The following is a 6,311-nucleotide window of genomic DNA, read 5'->3' as shown; positions in this document are numbered from 1 at the left end:
TTATACATTTGAGTTGTGATCTTCAATCCGGAGACTGGTTTGATGTATTTCTCCACGCTACTCTATCCTGTGCACGCCTCTTCATTTCCAAATAACTACTGCTACCTACATCCTGCTCAGTGTGCAATCTCCCTCTACGAATTTTATCACCCACAATTCCCTACCGTTCCGAATTCTTGATCCATTGATATCTCAGAATGTGGCCTACCAACAGATCCCTTTCTTTAATCGAGTTGAGTCACAAAATTTGGTGTCTCCCCAATTCCATTCAGTACCTCCTCATTTGTTACGTGATCTACCACCTGAGCTTCACCATGCCTCTGTAATACAACATTACAGTAGCTTGTATTCTCTTCTTGAGTAAACTGTTTACCGTCCATGTTTCACTTCCATACATGGCTACACTTCAGACAGATACCTTCAGAAAAGTGTTTCTGAACATTGAGGCAGTCTTCGGTGTTAACAAATTTCTCTTCTTCGGAAACGCTTTCCTTGCTGTTGCCAATCTACATTTTACATCCTTTCTACTTCGGCCATCATCAGTTATTTTGTCGCTGAAATAACAAAATTCGTCTACTGATTTAAGTATCTACTTTCCAGTCTACTCTCTCAGCATCATCTGATTTAATTCGACTACATTTCATTATCCTTGTTTTGCTTTTGTTGATGTTCATTTTATACCCTCCTTTCAACACAGTGTCCAATCCACTGAACTGTCCTGCCAAGTCCTTTTCTGTCTCTGACATAATTACAATGTCGTTGGCTAACCTCGCAGTTATATATACTTATGCAGATTACAGTTAGACAGATTGCAATTACATAGGTTATTGTTATTATAGATTACAAATTGCATTTGGCGGAAAACAAAATGTAGGAATATATACAATATGCTTTATGTGTAATACAATCCACAATACAGTTTAGCAGTTTACTACGGCAACATACGAACAAGCAAAACCGTCAGAACAGGTCTTTAATGCCAAACGGTACCGAACCGCCGCCGTCTCATCCGCAGCTCTTGGGCGTTACTGGATGCGGATACGGAGGGGCGTGTGGTCAGCAGACCCCTCTCCTGGCCATTTTCAATTTTCGTGACAGCTGCCGCAACTTCTCAGTCAAATAGCTCCTGAACTGGCATCCCAAGGGCTGAGTGCACTCTACTTACCAACAGCACTCGGCAGACGCGGACTGTGATCCATCCAAGTGCTAACAAACACCGACAGTGCTTAACTTCGGTGATCAGACTGGAACCGGTGTTATCACTGCGGCAAAGCCGTCGGCACTGAGGTAACATAGCTAACTTCAAATGTCTAATTATTTTACACGTTACTTAACGTCTTAAATTTTTGACTTTAAAATTATGCGTAAAGTGTGTTGGAAGTCGCTCAATGCTCTTGAGACACTAAAAGAATAAAGGGCAGCTGATTTGCGCTCCATTTCATGGAAAAGCAAATTACTTACGAATATCAATGGTTTTGTCTTCATACTCCATCAACTGCGTGTCGTATACTGATATAATTTGGCAGCTATATTTGTAACCTCCCCACAGAATAATAATTAAATGAATTTTTCTAATATTGTGACCTCTGAACAAAATTGGCTCCCATTTATAGTCTGTGCGCAGAAATGCATTCACACTTACTATTCCCACAAACTTCTTTCCTCATTTAATGTCAAGTTCGAAACAGAAAAATTCCTAAACACCAAAAATAATAAAAAATTTAGTAACCTGATAAATTTATAAGAACAGCAGCGCTGCCCTTTGGCCCTGTATTCTGAATAAAAAAAAAGCAAAAAATTCTTACCTCAATAAAACTGCAATTATATCTGCTCTGAATTAGTCATTTTTCGACACAGCTTCGTGCAATGCTGGCGTATATATCTATATATAATTCTTGGAAGCAATGATAATGAGTTTGCAAATTGAAATGAATGCTTTTCTTTAAAAGAGTTACTTTATATTATAACAATTATTATTGGGGCATTATTTCTGAACAAATTAAATTACAATTAACATACATTATTAAATATGCGAAAGGCTGCTTCTTTACCTTCTACAACAATACTCATCCTCCAGAATCCTGACCAGAGTCGCGAGCAGAGCACACAGCCGACACATGCCGACTCCCGCCGACTCACGCAGACTACTAGACTACTACTGTCGACTCGCGCAGACAAGCGCAGACTAGCGACAAGCAACAACTAACGACAAACTGCTCTCTGGTCAGAGATTCTGTCATGCCTCGCCCATCGCCGGCAAAGCACACGTCTTACATAACCCTCCACTGGGGGGGGGGGGGGGGGGGGCAAAAATTTGGCAGCGATGGTGAGTCAATTGGACTTGCCATGAGCAACAAATTTTTCTTGAAACTTCCTGGCAGATTAAAACTGTGTGCCCGACCGAGACTCGAATTCGGGACCTTTGCCTTTCTCGGGCAAGTGCTCTACCAACTGAGCTACCGAAGCACGACTCACGCCCGGTACTCACAGTTTTACTTCTGCCAGTACCTCGTCTCCTACCTTCCAAACTTTACAGAAGCTCTCCTGAGTCTCGGTCGGGCACACAGTTTTAATCTGCCAGGAAGTTTCATATCAGCGCACACTCCGCTGCAGAGTGAAAATCTCATTCTGGAAACATCCCCCAGGCTGTGGCTAAGCCATGTCTCCGCAATATCCTTTCTTTCAGGAGTGCTAGTTCTGCAAGTTTCGCAGGACAGCTTCTGTAAAGTTTGGAAGGTAGGAGACGAGGTACTGGCAGAAGTAAAACTGTGAGTACCGGGCGTGAGTCGTGCTTCGATAGCTCAGTTGGTAGAGCACCTGCCCGCGAAAGGCAAAGGTCCCGAGTTCGAGGCTCGGTCGGGCACACAGTTTTAATCTGCCAGGAAGTTTCATATCAGCGCACACTTCGCTGCAGAGTGAAAATCTCATTCTGGAAACATCCCCCAGGCTGTGGCTAAGCCATGTCTCCGCAGTATCCTTTCTTTCAGGAGTGCTAGTTCTGCAAGGTTCGCAGGAGAGCTTCTGTAAAGTTTGAAAGGTAGGAGACGAGGTACTGGCAGAAGTAAAACTGTGAGTACCGGGCGTGAGTCGTGCTTCGGTAGCTCAGTTGGTAGAGCACTTGCCCGCGAAAGGCAAAGGTCCCGATTTCGAGTCTCGGTCGGGCACACAGTTTTAATCTGCCAGGAAGTTTCATATCAGCGCACACTCCGTTGCAGAGTGACAATCTCATTCTGGAAACATCCCCCAGGCTGTGGCTAAGCCATGTCTCCGCAATATCCTTTCTTTCAGGAGTGCTAGTTCTGCAAGGTTCGCAGAAGAGCTTCTGTAAAGTTTGGATGGTAGGAGACGAGGTACTGGCAGAAGTAAAACTGTGAGTACCGGGCGTGAGTCGTGCTTCGGTAGCTCAGTTGGTAGAGCACTTGCCCGCGAAAGGCAAAGGTCCCGAGTTCGAGTCTCGGTCGGGCACACAGTTTTAATCTGCCAGGAAGTTTCATATCAGCGCACACTTCGCTGCAGAGTGAAAATCTCATTCTGGAAACATCCCCCAGGCTGTGGCTAAGCCATGTCTCCGCAATATCCTTTCTTTCAGGAGTGCTAGTTCTGCAAGGTTCGCAGGCGAGCTTCTGTAAAGTTTGAAAGGTAGGAGACGAGGTACTGGCAGAAGTAAAACTGTGAGTACCGGGCGTGAGTCGTGCTTCGGTAGCTCAGTTGGTAGAGCACTTGCCCGCGAAAGGCAAAGGTCCCGAGTTCGAGTCTCGGTCGGGCACACAGTATTAATCTGCCAGGAAGTTTCATATCAGCGCACACTCCACTGCAGAGTGAAAATCTCATTCTGAAAACATCCCCCAGGCTGTGGCTAAGCCATGTCTCCGCAATATCGTTTCTTTCAGGAGTGCTAGTTCTGCAAGGTTCGCAGGAGAGCTTCTGTAAAGTTTAGAAGGTAGGAGACGAGGTACTGGCAGAAGTAAAACTGTGAGTACCGGGCGTGAGTCGTGCTTCGGTAGCTCAGTTGGTAGAGCACTTGCCCGCGAAAGGCAAATGTCCCGAGTTCGAGTCTCGGTCGGGCACACAGTTTTAATCTGCCAGGAAGTTTCATATCAGCGCACACTCCGCTGCAGAGTGAAAATCTCATTCTGGAAATTTTTCTTGATTAACTAATTTTACAATCACAGAATATGTACATATATATAGGTGCAGAACATGAAATAAAATATAGTGCACATGCACTGAGTACAGAACATAACAGGCAATGACAAAATGTATACATAATGAGTACACAACATATTAACAAATGGCAAAAGTGCACACGCACTGTAGTTGAGAACATGTTAGCAAATCACTAAAATGTTTATGCAATGAATACAAATCATATTAACAAAATGACGAAAGTGCACACGCACTGTAGTACAGAACATATCTGGGAATCACAAAATGTATACGTAATGAATACAAATGGCATAAATTGCACACGCACTGTAAAACTCTTCAGCATTTGTACAACAAATAAACATAATGAGTACAAATCATATTGACAAATGACAAAAGTGCACACGCACTATAGGTCAGAACATATCAGCAAATCACTAAAATGTATATGCAATCAATACAAATCATGTTAACAAAATGACGAAAGTGCACACGCACTGTAGTACAGAACATATCTGGGAATCACAAAATGTATACGTAATGAGTACAAATGGTATAAAGTGCACACGCACTGTAAAACTCTCTAGCATTTTTACAACAAATAAACATATCAAGGGGTGAAATAAAGTGCACACCCACTGTAGTAGTCTTTATCATTTTACAAGAATTTAAACGCATTGTGTAAGTGTTTACCATTTTACAAGAACTAGGAAAGGAATGGGAAGGATTGCGTCATGGTTGTAGCACTTTAGTTTGCACGCAGCTGCACTGAAAGTCCATATCTTTCTACAGAAGCACAACACCAAGTGAGACAATCTGAAGTTCTTTTCCTTGAAGTATTAATCAGTGTAGCCAAGACACTGAAATGTAGCAGTAATATTCCATGTTATCATTTTGGTAGTACACTAGGTTCACCAAACAGTGGGACCATAATAACATCTCCATCGCTCAAGGTGGTGGACAGCATGTCGTGTCAACACCACGTCCTTGAAAAGTACATCAACGTAGAATTAGTGCAAAAACCAAATATAGTGCTCCATGATCACGAGGATAGACAGGACAAACGGATATTGCAGTAATTTCTGGTAATTAGGTCAGAAGGTGAAGGACATGAAGTCATATACTAGTCGTCATTGAGAATTACACTAGTCTAACAACTGATTTGAGTAATTGATGGCACTCATCGCCCAGTTACTGAACATTTCTGTACCATGTATGTAGTATTACAGAATAATGTTCATAAATTATCTGAATATAGTAATTATTGGCACTCATTGGCCAGATACAAAGCACTGTTTTATGCATTATTCAGAAGTAATCATTCAAAATGAGTTAATTATTGGCATGGAATTTATACATAATTAATCTAATTATAGTTGTTTTATGCATTATTTAGAAGTCATCATTGAAAATGAGTTAATTATTGGCATAGCATTTATACATAATTAATCTAATTATAGTAATCATTGGCATCATAGGTCATCTTATTACCGTAATCAGTGCCATTCATTGGCCAGTTACAAAGCATTTTTTTATGCATTATTCAGAAGTGATCATCCAAAACAAGCGTTAATTATTGGCATAGCATTTATAGAGTATAACAAAAAAATTATTTACAGAAATTATGCGCATAGTATTTATGCATTATTACAAAGCATCATTCAGTATTATTCAGAAGTCATTATTGAAGTGACATACTATTCAGAGCTGATCAGTATTACTCAGAACTCTCTTAAATTGGTAGCATTATTTGGGACTGGTAATACATTTTTTTTTTTTTTTGCTAGCAATGCATTGCGTTGGGATCGATAATTATTTACTGGGGGATAATAATATTTGCTTTTGAGTTATTTCTGTAAATGAAGATGTGTAACGTCATTCGTCATGAGTCAGCTGTAGCAAGGTTATGAAACAAGTAGAGTATATGTGATCACATTCATAAATGACATAGGTTTAATGAACAACTGCTTATAGCACATTAATTTCATGAATAATTTCTCCTGAAAAATATACAAAATGGATTATTCAACTGAAAGAAGAAACACATATTATGCTGAAAAGTAGTGAACTTCGAATTAACAGGTAGTGAAATGTGTATAAAAAATATGTATGTTCTCTAGCTGTCCTTTCCAAAACCTTCAGTCATTATACCATGCGATATAAGA

The sequence above is a fragment of the Schistocerca nitens genome, chromosome 8, assembly GCF_023898315.1.
Source record: "Schistocerca nitens isolate TAMUIC-IGC-003100 chromosome 8, iqSchNite1.1, whole genome shotgun sequence".
NCBI lineage: Eukaryota > Metazoa > Arthropoda > Insecta > Orthoptera > Acrididae > Schistocerca > Schistocerca nitens.
The sequence above is the reverse complement of the archived record's forward strand: the minus strand, read 5'-3'. Positions refer to the sequence as shown.